Genomic DNA, 19,555 nt, shown 5'->3' on the forward strand with positions numbered 1-19,555 from the left:
TATAAAAATAATATTTTTATAAAAATTGTATTTTTTACAACTTTTTGTATATTTTTATATTTTGTCCCTTTTTAAATCGTTTTAGCGTAATATTTGTATTTTTAGCTCATATTTAGTTTTAAACTTAGTTTTTGCCATAGTTATTTTTATTTCTAGATTTTTAGGCTTTGCCGTAGAATTCCTTAAGTGTTTTTTCTTTAAACTAAGATTTAGGTGCTTTAGAATTTTGCGACGCCTTTTTAAGTTTTAGTTTCTTTTTAAGTTATTTTCATTTGGAATTTAGTTTTTCCTGTAAGCTTTAATATTTTTAGACGACTTTTACCTATGTATCAATTATCATTCCAATTAGTAATCTCAATTTGCGATTATAATTTTAAGTTAGTTGTAGTAATAAGGTTAGGTTAGTCAAGTGTTTTTAAGTTTTATAAGTTTCTTTTATTTTTCTGTCACCTTTTATTTTTCAACCATTTTTCTTTTTCGACCTTTTTTGACGAACTCTTTTTCTTTCTTATTTCTCGCTATTCTAGTTTTAGGACATAGATTTTTATTCTACTTCTTATCTAAATTTCTTAAAATTACGAAAATTTATTTTAAGTGGTTAAATTAATAGACATCAAAATTTTTTGGTTCGTAGTAATAGTTGGATTTGTATGTGGACCGGGTTATTGGAGCCAAACAGTCCTCAATTATATTGAGACCAAACGAATCCTGCCCCTCTGCTGCATCTTTTGGCTATTCGAAACGTGGGCAAAATCAGAAAAGTCTATTGATTGGATAACTTATTATAATTTTTCTTTCCTTTTAAAAACTAATAGGATATTCAGTGAATGCACCGAGCAAGACGTTCACCACCTTTTGTACGTTCACCACTTGTAACTAGATCAAGACATTTAGCAAATATTACCGCCGTTGATTTTTCTTTAGAATCGTCATCCAGTCGACCAAGTACTTCAGTTCAAATTTCCGATAATCCATTTTTTGAACCCGACCTCACAATTGAGAATCCGGAGAATATTCAGGAACGATTCATAGATCCTGAACCACTAAACTTTCCTCCGGAACCACCAATCATTCAAACAGAGATTGTTGAGGAACGAACCATTAAATCAGAATCCTCTAGTGATTCCGATTCAACAAATTCAATTATGGAGAATTTGGAACCTTTAAGTATGGAAGACCGAATGAGAGCTAAACGCACTGGCCAAGGTCACGCAATTACTCATCCAGACATTAATGCGCCAGATTATGAAATCAAAGGACAAATTCTACACATGGTGACTAATCAATGCCAATTTAGTGGTGCGCCGAAGGAAGATCCAAATGAACATCTACGTATCTTTAATAGGATCTGCACACTATTTAAAATCTGAGAAGTGGAGGATGAACAGATATATCTCATGTTATTTCCCTGTACTTTAAAGGGAGAAGCCAAAGATTGGTTGGAATCGTTACCTGAAGGGACGATTGGTACATGGGATGTTTTAGTTGACAAATTTCTTAAACAATTCGTTCCTGCATCTAAAGCCGTAAGACTTCAAGCAGAAATTGTTACGTTTACACAGAAACCAAATGAAACTCTATATGAGGCGTGGACAAGATATGGAAAGTTATTAAGAGGATGTCCACAACATGGTTTAGACACCTGTCAAATAGTACAAATATTCTACCAAGGATGCGACATCACTACAAGGAAAGACATAGATATAGCAGCTGGTGGTTCTATTATGAAGAAAACCGAAACTGATGCTTACAAAATTATTGATAACACTGCTTCCCACTCACATGAGTGGCACCAAGAAAAAGATATCGTTAGATCATCTAAAGCAGCTAGAGCCAATTCTAGCCATGACTTAGATTCCATTTCCGCAAAGATAGATGCTGTGGAGAGACGAATGGAAAAGATGACTAAAGATATTCACTCAATACGAATTAGTTGTGAGCAGTGTGGAGGACCACATTTGACAAAAGATTGTCTCAGTATTGAATTAATAATGGAACAAAGAGAGAATATTTCATACATAAACCAAAGGCCTGGAAATAATTATCAGAATAATTATCAACCGCCAAGACCGATTTACAATCAAAACCAGAATTATAACCGAAATATTCCATACAACAACCAACAAGGTTCTAGCAATCAACAAGTATCCAATAATACTTACAATCAGCAAAGACCTAATTTTCAAAACAAACCACCACAACAAACCGATGATAAAAAGCCGAATTTAGAAGATATGATGACGAAGCTAGTTGAAACTCAAACGCAGTTTTTCACATCTCAGAAACAAACTAATGAACAAAATGCTCAAGCATTTAGAAATCAACAAGCTTCTATTCAAAATCTGGAACAAGAAGTAAGTAACCTAGCAAGGTTAATAGGTGAAAGAAAACCGGGAAGTCTACCTAGTGATACAAATGCTAACCCCCGGAATGAAACAGCTAAAGCCATTACCACGAGAAGTGGTACAACACTTAAACCACCTGAAATACCTGTAACTTCTGATGAAACTATTCCTACTCCACAAGAATCACAACCTGATCAAGATAAGGAAAAAGAACCGGTAGTTGAAAAGGTTAATGAAGATAACACAGTTAAGGCTAAACCTTATGTTAAACCATACCAACCCCCACTTCCTTACCCGAGTAAAATGAAGAAAGAGAAACTTGAAGCCGAGCAATCCAAATTCTTGGATATGTTTAAACAGATAAATGTAAATCTTCCTTTCATTGATGTGATTTCAGGAATGCCTAGATATGCTAAATTCTTGAAAGATCTAATCTCAAATAGAAAGAAAATGGAAGAACTCTCAGCTGTTACCATGAATGCTAATTGTTCAGCAGTGCTGTTGAATAAGATACCAGAAAAACTATCTGATCCAGGAAGTTTCACAATTCCATGTTTTCTGGGTAGTCTTAGTTCAATAGAAGCATTGGCAGATTTAGGTGCTAGTATAAATCTAATGCCGTATTCACTATACGCTAAACTAGACCTTGGAGAATTGAAACCAACCAGAATAAGCATACAACTAGCCGATAGATCAATAAAATATCCTAGAGGGATAATGGAGAACATGCTAGTTAAAGTTGGTACTTTAGTATTTCCAGTAGATTTTGTTGTTTTGGACATGGAAGAAGATTCTCAAGTACCTCTCATATTAGGAAGACCATTCTTAAACACGGCTAAAGCAATGATAGACGTGTTCGGTAAGAAACTGACCCTAAGTATAGAGGATGAGAGTGTTACCTTTTCAGTTGATAGAGCAATGCAACAACCGCAATCTGCAGATGATACATGTTATTATAATCAAACTATAGATGCACATGCAGAATTATTAGAAGAATTTCCAGAATTACAAGGAACAGGAGAATGTTCTTTAGGAGAAGGTAATGAACCAATTGATGAAGCTGAAATGTTAGCTACACTTATAGCTAATGGATATGAACCAACAATAGAAGAAATTCAAATGCTAAAAGAAGAAGACAGATATCGATACAAATCATCGATAGAAGAACCTCCGAAATTAGAGTTAAAGCCACTTCCAAACCATTTGGAATACGCTTATTTACATGGTGAATCTGAATTACCTGTAATAATATCGTCTTCTCTTACTGGAAATGAGAAATCACAACTCATTTCTATGTTGAAAGCTCATAAACCAGCCATTGCATGGAAGATTCATGATATTAAAGGAATAAGTCCTTCGTATTGCACACATAAAATCCTTATGGAAGAAGGTCATAAAACGTATGTGCAATGCCAACGAAGACTAAATCCTAATATGCAAGATGTAGTTAAGAAAGAGATTATTAAACTGCTAGATGCAGGTTTAATTTATCCAATCTCTGATAGTCCATGGGTAAGCCCAGTTCAATGCGTGCCTAAGAAGGGTGGTATGACTGTCATTACAAATGAGAAAAATGAGCTTATTCCTACTAGGACTGTAACAGGATGGCGGGTATGTATTGATTATAGAAAATTAAATGACGCCACCAGAAAAGATCACTTTCCCTTACCTTTCATAGATCAAATGTTGGAAAGATTAGCCGGAAATAGTTACTATTGTTTCCTAGATGGATTTTCCAGATATTTTCAAATTCCAATAGCACCCGAAGACCAAGAGAAAACCACATTCACGTGCCCTTATGGTACTTTTGCTTATAAACGCATGCCATTTGGACTTTGCAACGCCCCTGCAACCTTTCAAAGGTGTATGATGGCGATTTTTCATGACATGATAGAAGAATGCATGTAAGTTTTCATGGATGACTTTTCAGTCTTCGGTGATACATTTGAATCATGTCTAGTTAATCTGGAACGAATGCTTATTAGATGCGAACAATCAAATCTAGTACTTAATTGGGAAAAATGCCATTTCATGGTTAAAGAAGGCATCGTTCTTGGACATAAAATTTCAAAAGAAGGAATTGAAGTGGATAGAGCTAAAGTAGATGTAATTGCTAAACTTCCACATCCCACCAATGTTAGAGGAGTTAGGAGTTTTCTAGGGCATGCTGGTTTTTACCGACGTTTCATAAAAGATTTTTCTAAAATTGCCACTCCTATGAATAAACTCCTAGAAAAAGATGCTCCATTCATCTTTTCAGATGAGTGTATCAAATCTTTTATTATTCTTAAAGAGAAACTCACTAATGCGCCGATCATGATAACACCAAATTAGAATCTACCATTTGAACTAATGTGCGATGCAAGTGATTTTGCAATGGGAGCCGTTTTAGGACAAAGGATTGAAAAACGATTTCAACCTATATATTATGCTAGTAAGACGTTACAAGGAGCACAAACGAACTATACAACTACTGAAAAAGAACTCCTTGCTATTGTCTTTGCTTTTGACAAATTTCGATCATATCTCGTTCTAGCAAAAACGGTGGTCTATACCGACCATTCTGCTCTCAGATACCTATTTTCAAAACAAGATGCTAAACCAAGATTAATCCATTGGATCTTACTCTTACAAGAGTTTGATATTGAAATCCGAGATAAAAGAGGAGCAGAAAATCTCGCCGCTGATCATCTTTCTCGTCTTGAAAATCCCGAATTAGAAGTTCTAAATGAATCGGCCATACAAGACAACTTTCCTGATGAATATCTATTAAAGATAGATTATAAAGAAATTCCATGGTTTGCAGACTATGCAAACTACTTAGTTTGTGGATTCCTTGAAAAAGGATTATCGTACCAAAGACGAAAGAAATTCTTCAGTGATATAAAATACTATTTTTGGGAAGATCCACATCTGTTTAAAAGTTGTCCCGATGGAATAATACGCCGATGTGTATTTGGAGATGAAGCTAGTAAAATATTAAACCATTGTCACACAGGACCAACAGGAGGGCATTATGGGCCTCAACTAACAGCGAGAAAAGTTTATGATGCTGGATTCTATTGGCCTACAATTTACAAAGATGCACACCTTCTTTGTAAATCCTGTGATGCTTGTCAAAGGGCCGGAAAAATAAGTCAACGTGATGAAATGCCACAAAATGTCATCCAAGTATGTGAAGTATTTGACATTTGGGGAATTGACTTTATGGGTCCATTTCCAAAATCTCATAATAATCTATATATTCTCGTAGCCATTGATTATGTATCTAAATGGGCAGAAGCACAAGCTCTCCCAACTAACGATGCACGAGTTGTAGTCAACTTTTTAAAACGTCTTTTTGCAAGGTTTGGAACACCGAAAGCTTTAATAAGTGATCGGGGTACTCATTTCTGTAATAATCAACTTGAGAAAGTTCTTAAAAGATATGGAGTAACTCATAAAATCTCCACCGCATATCATCCACAAACAAGTGGACAAGTTGAAAATACCAACCGAGCTTTAAAACTTATTCTAGAAAAAACCGTAGGATCAAATCCGAAGGAATGGTCCATTAAATTGGAGGATGCACTCTGGGCTTTTAGAACAGCCTACAAAACTCGAATTGGAACCACACCTTTTAGACTTGTTTATGGAAAAGCATGTCATCTTCCAGTAGAAATTGAACACAAAGCATTTTGGGCTTTGAAGACATGTAATCTTGATTTACATGAAGTCGGACGTCTACGATTAAGTCAACTAAACGAATTAGAAGAATTAAGACATGAAGCATATGATAATTCGTTAATCTATAAAGAAAGAACGAAGAAATGGCATGATAAAAGAATCAGAAGTTCAAAAGAATTTAAAGAAGGAGACAGAGTTCTTCTTTTCAATTCACGATTCAAGCTATTTCCTGGAAAATTGAAATCAAGATGGTCTGGACCATTCATAGTCAAAAGAGTTTTCCCATACGGAACAATAGAATTAATAAATTCAAATGGGATTGAATTTAAAGTTAATGGTCACAGAGTTAAACATTACATACATGGTCCGATGGAAGTTGACAATGAAGTTAATCATAATTTCACCACCCAAGAAAACCTTCAAAATGAAAACATAAATATGTTATCAACAACATATGAAAAATCAAAATTGGAATATAGGGAGGATTCAAATTTGAGTGATGAAGAAGAATTCCTATACAAACCTCCCATTCCAAGAAACGAAGAAAAATGTGAACAAGAAATTCAAATAGAAATGAAAGAATCAAGGAAAGAACACCCGAAAAAAGTTTACAAACCAACTCGACTTACTAAAGCAGGAGACCCGGGTGAATTTATCATTTCTTGCTTACTTAATGATGGTGCTGTATATAATGGACTCGCAGATTTAGGAGCAAGTGCAAATATTATGCCTCTTTCCTTATACAAAAGATTAGGCATGGGTAAATTAAAACCAACCAAAATAGGTGTTCAATCATTTGACCAAACCATTAAACACCCGGTTGGAATAGCAAATAATTTACTTGTTAACGTGGGAAGTTTGACCTTTGTTGTAAACTTCATAGTGATTAATATGGAGGAAAACCTTGATATTCCTCTAATTCTAGGTCGTCCATTTTTAGCAACCACCGAGGCATTCATTGATGTAAGAGAAGGTAGAATGACACTTAGGGATGGTGATACATCGATCACCTTTGTGAACCGAAAGTTTAGATCTCCACAAACCAAAACTGTTAGACCAATAAAAATGCATAAGGGTGGGGAAGATGAAGAAACACTTGATGATGATCCAATCACAAAGAATGCCGTTGATGATACGAAATTAGATGAACCCATTTTTAACAGTTCAACGAAGAAACTTTATAAACGGATTCACGATGCTAAAATTAAAGAAAACTTTAAGCTATATAACTGATTAATATCCAATTTATCGTCAAAAGAAAAGGCAGTGTTAGTTGAATTTGTGAAAGTTACGGAGGAAATCAACAAATGGATTGAAGTAAAAGTCAAAGATATACAAGTTGTTGATGATTCAATTGAAAATAATGTTAATCACAATTTCAACTAAGTATAGGGGATTTATGTATTTCTGTTAGAGTTAGATTGTCTGTTTTCGTGTAGTTCTCGAAAATGGAACCCGAATGGTCTTTCCCTAGCAGACCCTAAAGAACTAGTCTTCTCCCCCCATTCTGAATTTTTATTTTTTTTTAGGTTTTTACAAAATGAAGACTGCCTGTGAACTAAACCATGGTCTAATGCTACACGCTTTGATCACTAAACGTAATAATGACACACTTCCGAGTGAAATAGTATCAGTAATCAGAGAAAGAATGGACGGAGTTAGAAAAGAATCCAGATGCGAAGATAATAAGTTACAATTTGGTAAAGGAAAATCAAAATCCGCAGCAAAAAGAAGAGCACGACACCTAGAAAGATGTCACAAATGCGGAAAATGGTCACATGGAAGTAAATGTTCAAATAATCAAACCTATTCAAATGCCGAATTTGTTACTTTATGCAGAGACGGACCGTTCATATGTTTAGAAGAAAAGACACTGAATGCTCGAGGTTACGCCTATGTAGCCATGGAAAACCAATTAAACCGACTATCTTATGAATGGGATAGATCATATAACTAAGAAATCTATTTCACAGGTATGTCTGTACAGTTTTTATTTTTTTTTTATTTTTATTTTTAACCTTTTGATAATAAACGCTAATTTGTTCGCTATAAAGTATTAAATTGGTATTGAATAAAATTAGGTTTGGCGACCGAAATTGTTGATATCATACAAAAATTTATTACATCACTGCGAAATTTAACGTTTATTCTTAAGGTATAAATATCTTTAATCAATCAACTCAAAATATTTCAAAAATTCATCATGAGTTAAATTAGGTCTTGGAACCGAAATTACTTTACCGAAAAGAGGGGCGCATATTTTTGATAATATTTGATTGATTAAAGTGGGATAAAAAGCCAAAAAGATTTTTAATTTTATTTTTACCATGTTTTTTTAAAAATTAATATATAAATCTTAAATTAATATTGTAAACTTTGTAAAAACAATATTTTTAAAATTGTAAATATTTGAAAAATTAATATAAGTTTGGTGTGAATTTATAATATGAATTTTTAAATTAAGATTGGTGTGAATTTTTAATTTTTAACATATGAATTTTATTTTTATACATTTCAAATTTTAAGTTTGGTGTGAATTTTTAATATTAATTTTTGAATTTTATATTTAAGTTGTGTGAATTTAAAAATAAAAATTTACTTTATCTCATTAAGTTAAAAATATGATTTTTAAAATTCATCGTAAGTTGAAGACTAGGTCGTTGAACCGAAATTGCTTTACCCGAGGGAGGGACGAGAACTTTTATTATCATTATTTTTAATCTTATTGAATTAAAGTATGCCAAAAACATTAAAAAAACCAAAAATCTTAGCTTTTAAAACAATCGCTACAAAAAGAAAAATTTTAAAATTTTGTCGAGGAACGGACTAGGACATCGATCCGAAACGACCTCGTCCTAAATAACAAGGGAAACAAAATTTAAAAAATTAATTACTTAATTATTTTATAAGTTAAAGATTATAAAAAAAAAAAAAAAAAAAAACTCCGCGACTCGCGGAGTTTGAAGGGTAATTCACCGCGAGTCGCGGAGGGATCGGATTACAGAAAAAAATAAAAAGAGCTGAAACAGCTCAGTCCACACAACCCACAACACAAAACACTGCGAACAAAAACCCAAAAAACCCGAAAAATACACCCCAAAATCACAATTTTTAACCGTTAATCATCAAATCTTTTACTAAAATCATGTTGAGAAGGATGCTATCAAGGAATTACTCAAGAAAAACGGTAAATTTCTACACCTAAACACCATTTAATCCAAAAATTAGTGTTCTTGAGCAATTTTTTTCCCAATTTGATTTTGATGCTTTTTAGTGTAATTAGGCTTAAATTGTTTATGTATTATGCTTGTATAACCTATATTGATGCTATTTAACATGATTAGAAGCCTTAAACTTCAAATTTTGAGTAATCTAGGGTTTGTGTTCTTGAGCAAATTTGAGGCTTTTTGATATAAACAGGTTATGGCCGATTTTTGTCATGAATTGTTGCTAAATTAAGTAGTGTAACATGTTTAGGTAGTTAAATGATCCAAACTTTGAGCCTAAACATGATTTTGAGAATTAAAGTGGACTTTTTCAAGTCTAAAATTCATGAACTTGATTTTTGAAAGATAATGCCATTTGAAACTTGTTTAATTACTAGTAATGATTATTTTGACATGTTATTTGAGTTGAATGCTTATGAACTTGACGAACATTTTCGTATATGCTTATTTGAAAAAGTGTAGATTTGATAAAAATGTGAAAATGAGCTTAAGTTTGATATAAATTGATCATGTCATTGTAATTATTTTGATTGATGATTTTGCTGACACTAATGCATATTTGGAAGCACAAAAATTGTGTTTGATGTGTTTTGCAGACTGAAAGGGGTGAATCTTCATCCCAAGCTCGCAATGCTCCTGCTGAGAATGCGGAACAACAGGAGGTGGATAACTACTACAAGCAAGATATACCGCATCCAGTCATGACATTTTCTGATATGCACTTGGAAGATTTGCACCCGAACCTGAGATTTGACAGACTTTGGATAGATTATCCAAAATACCAAAGGGGTTTGCATACTCTTCATTCTAAAGTTGTTGAGGTACCTAGGGTCATAGAATGGGGACCCTTAGAAGCTGTAGAATTGGCCGGGCCAATTAGGAAATTACTTGTACAGAGGTATGGTAATTCTACTTTTAATGACTGGGTACGTTTACTCACCATGCGTAGACCTGTATATAAAGTATGGTGTGAAGAATTGTTGTGTAGTATAGAGTTGAATGATCGGGTAGCTAGTTTAACCGATCGATCTTTTATTAGATTTTTGTTAGGAGGTTCGATGCGCCACATGTCTTTACTAGACATGGCTCAGGCTTTACGTATATATACGCCTGAGGAGTTAGCATCTGCCGATTGTAGAGGATTGATACTAAATGGTAGAAAGATAGATGAAAATTTTGATACACACGGTGTATGGAGTCAAATGACAAGCCATCACCGTTTCAGAGGGGGAAATTACTCTTATTTGGATATAGATAGAGCTGAATTAAGAGTGATTCATAGGTTTTTAGCTAATTCGATTACACAAAGAGGTAAGAACAAGGAAAAGGTAAATGAACAGGATTTGTTTTACCATATGTGTATTCGAGACCCACAAAACGCTGTAAGTATACCTTATTGTGTGGGTTATTATTTATCAGCTATGGTTAGGGGGATGAGGCCGCATAGCATAATAGGAGGTGGTATTTTTATTACTTTGATTGCTGAATATCTCGGTGTGGATATAAGCCGGGAGGGATTATTAGTCAAAGAACCAGAACCCCGCGATACTATAGGTTTAAATGAATACCATGGTGCGAAAGTTTTGAAGAGGCGAAATAACACCGCAGTACAATACCATGGTAGACATCCACAGGTTGAGAGAAACCAACAGCAAGGTAATGTAGGAAGGGGAAATGAGATGCAAGAAATGCAAAGGTTTATAGCTTCACAGGAGTACGAAAATGCTAGACAGAGAGCATTTGAAGATTGACAAGTTCATCAGAACCAAATCATAGCTCATTGCCAACATATAGGTAGAAACTATATTCCTACTCCGAAACCCATATTCCCTCCCTGGTCTATAGAGATGCAACCACCGTATCCTACGTATAACCCTGCCGAAGCATTCTATAGCACCTATGGTTATGCTTGGAACCCCTATTGGTATCAATATCATCCCTAGTCAACTTAGTTTTTTTTTATTTATTTTGTAATTTGTAATATTGATACGTTTAATACTTATGTTAATATTGTAATAGTTTTTATAATTTTCTAACTTTTATTCTTAGATTTTAATAATTTTTGAATGTGGGGTAATATACCAAACTTCAAAAATATGTCTATATGTTTGCAGTTTATCTTATGTACACAACAGGGTAAAACAACGCATTTTCAAAGACTGGCATTAAGTTCAGCAAAAACAACTAATTTTGACGACAAGATGCAAAATATATGTGAAATAACAACAAGACGGAATGAACAAATGATGTGCACCATTTATCATTCAGCAAACAAACGCCAATATATTTGGAAACTTTGGTAAAAATTTAATCATTTTCACACAAATCACCCTCAATAATTTAAATAGTTACTGATTTCTTGCAAATGAGGGCATTGCAAGATCTTAAGTGTGGGAAGGGGTTAAATTCTTTCGGATTTTAAAATTTTTACTTTATACACTTGGTTACCATTAAAAATACTAGTAAAGCAGTAGTTGTATTAGAATCTAGTGCTCTCTGATAATAAAGAACAGCCCTAGTCTTATATACTGACTACCCAATTCTAGTAAAAATTTTCAAAATTTTCAATTAAATGAACTCAAAATCATGTTTATACATATTTATGAACGATAAAACTAGGTTTTAACACCGAAATTATTGTAACCTCGGAAAGGACATAAATTGAGGAACAAACCAAAATGTTAAAATTCATTTAAAATGGAATAGAGGACGATAAAAAGGAAAATAAAAGCCAAGTGTGGGAAAATTCTCCAAGTTATTCAAAACATATATCACATATTTTTGTACAAATAACTGAAAATACTTTTGCTTTGGACTAAACTAAACTGTTTTACCTAATGAAAGAAAAGAAGAGATGGATCTACACGATGAATCAATTCCATCATTAAAAGGAGGTAAAGTCTTTCGAAAAAGACACGCGCTTCTTGATTAGGTCAAGAAGTTGTCGTCCAGACCAGCTGTAGGTTAACGAAAAATCTAGAAAAGTCATCACTAAAATCAGCAGGAAATCCACGGACCTCAGCATTAAACAGGGTCGCCAAGTGGTCAGATTTATCCTAACCATGAGAAGGATTTATCTCGTAAAATGGGGGGCACCATGCAAATTAGCTGGATAAGACTAATGAATCAGATCCCCAGAAAGGATAATCTCCTTAAAAGATCAAAAATCAGCTTTTAAAACCTGATATTACTCAATCCTAGAGATTGACCTTAAAGATTGAGAATTACAAACTCATGGAATTCAATGATATCTAAACTCGAGCTTGAACGAGAAAATATTTTGATCAAAATTACAAACCGATTTGTTTTCTGAAAACCCTATTCTCAATGCGTTCATTACCATTGAACGTAAAATCCTAGGAATTCACCTGAAATTCATTAAGTCACCTGAACCAAATCGGGTGTCAACCGTAAGAACGGTGGTTGCATAGTGGTCAAAGACAGGACCTTGTACCAGATCGAAAAATCATAAGAGTGAGCTTTACTATTGCTCCTACCAAGGATAGTAATTGCGTCCGACACGTTATAGACCATAATTAAAAGCATGTCAGGGGACATTGCCTTAACAGTTGCTTGTTCAACGCTTTCCTTTACAACCGGACGGTAGTTTACCGAAAGGTAATATACGGGACAAGTAAACTGGACGTGTTGCTTTCCAAATACAAGGTTAGCAAGTGGGTGACACAAAACCGCAAGTTTTGAGCTAAAATTTTCAAATCTGAAACCCACCAAACCCACAAAAATATTTTGCAAACACCGGTAAAGGGTTATTCCGGAAAACTTATCTAGGGTAAAAACTAGATTTAATTTTCAAAAGATCAAATGTTTTCATAAAGATCCAATTTCCTTAATGGATCTAAATTTTTATAGTCATGTGGGACTGTAAACCATATCGTTACTACCATTGTTTATACCGCCGTATAGAAATCACTGATGTACAAAGTGTGAAGAATAAAGAAGTGATTCTAGTATTTCAAGACGATATTGCTTGAGGACAAGCAACGCTTAAGTGTGGGAATATTTGATAATGCTAAAAACGAACATATATTTCATAGCATTATTCCTCAAGAAAGACAAGCTTTTAGTTGCAATTGTTCTATTTACAAGTGATATTCGTTTAAATAATAAAAGGTGAAGACAAAAGACAGATTCGACGAATTGAAGACGCAAACGACCAAAAAGCTCAAAAGTACAAAAGACAATCAAAGAGGTTCCAATTATTGATAAGAAACGTCTCGAAATTACAAGAGTACAAGATTCAAAATGCAAAGTACAAGATATTAAATTGTACGCAAGGACGTTCGAAAATCCGGAACCGGGACCAGAGTCAACTCTCAACGCTCGACGCAACGGACTAAAAATTACAAGTTAATTATATATATAAATATAATATAATATATAATTAATTATATTAATTATATATATATTATATTTATAAAATAAATCTGCGACAAACAAAGAGCCAAAAGCTGGTGAGCTGTATTTACAAACTCCGCGACTCGCGGAGTTTGAAGGCAAAATTGGCCGCGAGTCGCGGAGCCCCAAAGTTTGAAACTCCCTATAAAAGCAACCGAATTCTGAGCATTTTTGATCCATCATATATCCATCTCTCTATCTATATCGTATATATTTATATTTATATTTTAATTTTAATTTTAATTTTAATTTTAATCCTAATAATAAGGGTATGTTAGCGAATGTTGTAAGGGTGTAAGTCAAAATTCTATCCGTGTAACGCTACGCTATTTTTAATCATTGTAAGTTATGTTCAACCTTTTTAATTTAATGTCTCGTAGCTAAGTTATTATTATGCTTATTTAATCCGAAGTAATCATGATGTTGGGCTAATTACTAAAATTGGGTAATTGGGCTTTGTACCATAATTGGGGTTTGGATAAAAGAACGACACTTGTGGAAATTAGACTATGGGCTATTAATGGGTTTTATATTAACTAAACAATACCTTGTTAATTTAATATACAAACTTATAATTTGACGTATTTATATATAACCACATACGCTTGACTGGGTACGGTAGGCGGGATATCTATAAATACCAATAATTATTCATTTTACCGGATACGGAACTGGATTAATAGTTAATAGACTTATTGAAACAGGGGTGAATTACATTCAAGGGTAATTGGTGTAATTGTTAACAAAGTAGTAAAACCTTGGTTTACACGCAGTCGATAACCTGGTGTATTCATTAAACAAAGTATTAAAACCTTGTTACAATTCGAATCCCCAATTAGTTGGAATATTTGACTTCGGGAATAAGAATAATTTGACGAAGGCTTTCGCTTTTTATATTTATGACTGATGGACTATTATGGACAAAATCCGTATGGACATATTAAATAATCCAGGACAAAGGACAATTAACCCATGGGCATAAAACTAAAATCAACACGTCAAACATCATGATTACGGAAGTTTAAATAAGCATAATTCTTTTATTTCATATTTAATTTCCTTTATTTTATATTTAATTGCACTTCTAATTATCGTATTTTTATTGTTATTGTATTTAATTGCACTTTTAATTATCGTACTTTTTAATTATCGCAAGTTTATTTTATCGCACTTTTATTATTCGCAATTTCATTATCGTTATTTACTTTACGCTTTAATTTAAGTCTTGTATTTATTTTTAATATTTTACATTTGGTTTTAACTGTGACTAAAGTTTTAAAATCGACAAACCGGTCATTAAACGGTAAAAACCCCCTTTTATAATAATAATATTACTTATATATATATATATATATATATATATATATATATATATATATATATATATATATATATATATATATATATATATATATATATATATATATATATATATATATTTGTATTTTTATAAAAGTAAACTAATATAGCGTTAAGCTTTGTTTAAAAAGATTCCCTGTGGAACGAACCGGACTTACTAAAAACTACACTACTGTATGATTAGGTACACTGCCTATAAGTGTTGTAGCAAGGTTTAAGTCTATCCATTCAATAAATAAATAAATATCTTGTGTAAAATTATATCGTATTTAATAGTATTTCCTGTAAAAATATAAGCTATTTCGTATACCCCGCTGCACACATCAAGTATTTTTGGCGCCGCTGCCGGGGAACTCTTAAAAGCCAGAAGCGCAATGCTAATATAATAAAAAAAAGATTTTTATTTTACTTTTATTAAAATTCGTTTTTATAAAAGTACGTTTTAAATATTCGAAAATATAAAATGAAAAACAAAAATTTATATATTTTTAAGAGTTTGTTAAAAGTTTTATAAGTTTCTTTATTTTTATTTTTAGTTTATAAAAATATAAGTTTTATTTAAATATCTTTTATTTATATAAACCAGAAAATTAGAAAACATAAAAAAAACGTCAAGTTTTAAATTGTTCCAGAGTTGAAAACTGGAATCCCGCGACTCGCGGGGTTTGATGCTTTGAAAACCGCAAGTCGCGGAGACCATCTGACACAGCTGATCAGAACCCTAATCAGGCATTAATTACGGAGTATTATTAATTATTATTAATTAATTTGTATTAGGGTTAAATATTTAATTAATTTAGTATTTAATTTAAGTTTTAATTAATTTGTATATTTAGTTTATTAAGTTTAATTAAATTGTAAAATTAATAGTTTTATAAAATAAATAATATAAAAATAATATTTTTGTAAAAATTGTATTTTTACAACTTTTTGTATATTTTTATATTTTGTCCCTTTTTAAATCGTTTTAGCGTAATATTTGTATTTTTAGCTCATATTTAGTTTTAAACTTAGTTTTTGCCATAGTTATTTTTATTTCTAGATTTTTAGGCTTTGCCGTAGAATTCCTTAAGTGCTTTTTCTTTAGACTAAGATTTAGGTGCTTTAGAATTTTGCGACGCCTTTTTAAGTTTTAGTTTCTTTTTAAGTTATTTCCATTTGAAATTTAGTTTTTCCTGTAAGCTTTAATATTTTTAGACGACTTTTACCTATGTATCAATTATCATTCCAATTAGTAATCTCAATTTGCGATTATAATTTTAAGTTAGTTGTAGTAATAAGGTTAGGTTAGTCAAGTGTTTTTAAGTTTTATAAGTTTCTTTTATTTTTCCGTCACCTTTTATTTTTCAACCATTTTTCTTTTTCGACCTTTTTCGACGAACTCTTTTTCTTTCTTATTTCTCGCTATTCTAGTTTTAGGACATAGATTTTTATTCTACTTCTTATCTAAATTTCTTAAAATTACGAAAATTTATTTTAAGTGGTTAAATTAATAGACATCAAAATTTTCTGGTTCGTAGTAATAGTTGGATTTGTACGTGGACCGGGTTATTGGAGCCAAACAGTCCTCAATTATATTGAGACCAAACGAATCCTGCCCCTCTGCTGCATCTTTTGGCTATTCGAAACGTGGGCAAAATCAGAAAAGTCTATTGATTGGATAACTTATTATAATTTTTCTTTCCTTTTAAAAACTAATAGGATATTCAGTGAATGCACCGAGCAAGACGTTCACCACCTTTTGTACGTTCACCACCTGTAACTAGATCAAGACATTTAGCAAATATTACCGCCGTTGATTTTTCTTTAGAATCGTCATCCAGTCGACCAAGTACTTCAGTTCAAATTTCCGATAATCCATTTTTTGAACCCGACCTCACAATTGAGAATCCGGAGAATATTCAGGAACGATTCATAGATCCTGAACCACTAAACTTTCCTCCGGAACCACCAATCATTCAAAAAGAGATTGTTGAGGAACGAACCATTAAATCAGAATCCTCCAGTAATTCCGATTCAACAAATTCAATTATGGAGAATCTGGAACCTTTAAGTATGGAAGACCGAATGAGAGCTAAACGCACTGGCAAACGTCACGCAATTACTCATCCAGACATTAATGCGCCAGATTATGAAATCAAAGGACAAATTCTACACATGGTGACTAATCAATGCCAATTTAGTGGTGCGCCGAAGGAAGATCCAAATGAACATCTACGTACCTTTAATAGGATCTGCACACTATTTAAAATCCGAGAAGTGGAGGATGAACAGATATATCTCATGTTATTTGAGACGACCCGACCCAATCCATGGGGACGAATACAATAACATATGATTACATCGCGAGGTACTTGACCTCTAAATGATACATTTTACAAACGTTGCAATTGTTTTTTTTAAAAAACAACCTTTCATTACATCAAAAGTTGACAGGTATGTATACCATTTCAGAATATCCAAACTATAAATGACCTAATCCGTCCATTACTTAATAATAATCTTTAATGAACTTCAACGATTCGAATGCAACGTTCTTCGAAATATGCTATGAAAGACTCCAAGTAATATCTTTAAAATGAGCAAATGCACAGCGGAAGATTTCTTTAACACCTGAGAATAAACATGCTTTAAAGTGTCAACCAAAAGGTTGGTGAGTTCATTAGTTTATCATAATCATTTATTTCCATCATTTTAATAGACCACAAGAATTTCATTTCCAGTTCTCATAAATATACGTCCCATGCATAGAGACAAAAATAATCATTCATATGGTGAACACCTGGTAACCGACATTAACTAGATACATATAAGAATATCCCCTATCATTCCGGGATCCTCCTTCGGACATGATATAAATTTCGAAGTACTAAAGCATCCGGTACTTTGGATGGGGTTTGTTAGGCCCAATAGATCTATCTTTAGGATTCGTGTCAATTAGGGTTTCTGTTCCCTAATTCTTAGATTACCAGACTAAAAAGGGGTATATTCGATTCGATAATCCAACCATAGAATGTAGTTTCGATTACTTGTGTCTATTTCGTAAAATATTTATAAAAGCAACGCATGTATTCTCAGTCCCAAAAATATATATTGCAAAAGCATTTAAAAAAAGGAACAAATGAAACTCACGCATATAAATATTGTAAAACAGTTAATAAAACATTTGCATGTATTCTCAGCCCAAAAATGTAAAGAGTAAAAGGGATCAAATGAAACTCACCATACTGTATTTCGTAGTAAAAATACATATAACGTCATTGAACAAGTGTAGGGTTGGCCTCGGATTCACGAACCTATATTAATTATATATAATTATATGACGGTCAATATTTGTCTAACAATTTAGGCCAAGTCATAGTGTACCACAATCCTAATGCTCGAGTCAGACTCAACAGTATAGTAACATGTTATATTACCCATGCTCAGTTAAAATTCTAGTAAAAGGTGACGTGTGAAACAACGTATCACAATTGGTTTCATAATCATAAAATAGTATTTTAGTTTTTATAAAAAGTCAATACAAAATATTAACTGAAAAGTTAACGGAAAAGTCAAAATTCAAGGTCAAAAGTCAAAGGTTAAAGTAAAAACGAGGTCGCATGCAAAAATACAATAACTTATACAAAAAAATGATTTTTCGGTCAAACATGCCTAAACGGCCACTTCAGCGATTTTTAGAAAAATTATCGGAACTCCGATTGATAAACGGCCAAAGATAAAAGTTACACATTACCAAAAAGATTAAGCATAAATTTTACAGAAGTTAACTAAACCTAGACAACTCGTAGTTGCCAACGTGGTTTCGGCGTTTTAAAGTTAATTTTTCAGCTTTAATAAATTTACAAAAGTGACCGAGTAGCCTACTTTGGAGATTTTTAGAAAATTCCTCGAAACTCGGATTGACAAACGGTCAAAGTCTGCAAATTCTAGTTACCACAAAGATATAACATGATTTTTGGTAAAAGTAAACACACATCAGGCCGACCATGACAACTGATACAAAACTGACATTTTTAATAAAAAGTTTCAGCTCTTTTCAGAATTTTAAAATGTGACCAAACAGTCAACTTTGACGATTTTTAGAAAAATCGTCGAGACTCAAATTGACAAACGGCCAGAGTCGTTTGCTAGACCTTACAGCAAAGAATTCAGTGGTATTTTTTCTTAAATCTGAAACAACGCAGATCAGCGAGAATTTCAGTTCCCTTTTCGACATTTTTTCAAAATTTGCAAAACTTCTTTTGTCCATAACTTGACAACCGTTCAACGAAACGAGACGTGCTTTAAATAAAAATTCATCTACTCGACGAGTAGAATCTAAATAACCACTTTTATTACCCAGAAAATTAGTTCACTAATTATTATTAGCAATCTTAATTACGAAATTAATTGTTTAATTCATAACTTTCTAACCGTTCATCGAATTCATTCGATATCTAAATGAAAAGTTCTTAATTTTTCGCTAGCTTTCCAATGACATGCATATCTTATACCTTATTTCATCCCTAGTATAACAACCTTTAAGATTCAACATAACCT

The sequence above is a fragment of the Rutidosis leptorrhynchoides genome, chromosome 9 (assembly GCF_046630445.1).
Source record: "Rutidosis leptorrhynchoides isolate AG116_Rl617_1_P2 chromosome 9, CSIRO_AGI_Rlap_v1, whole genome shotgun sequence".
NCBI lineage: Eukaryota > Viridiplantae > Streptophyta > Magnoliopsida > Asterales > Asteraceae > Rutidosis > Rutidosis leptorrhynchoides.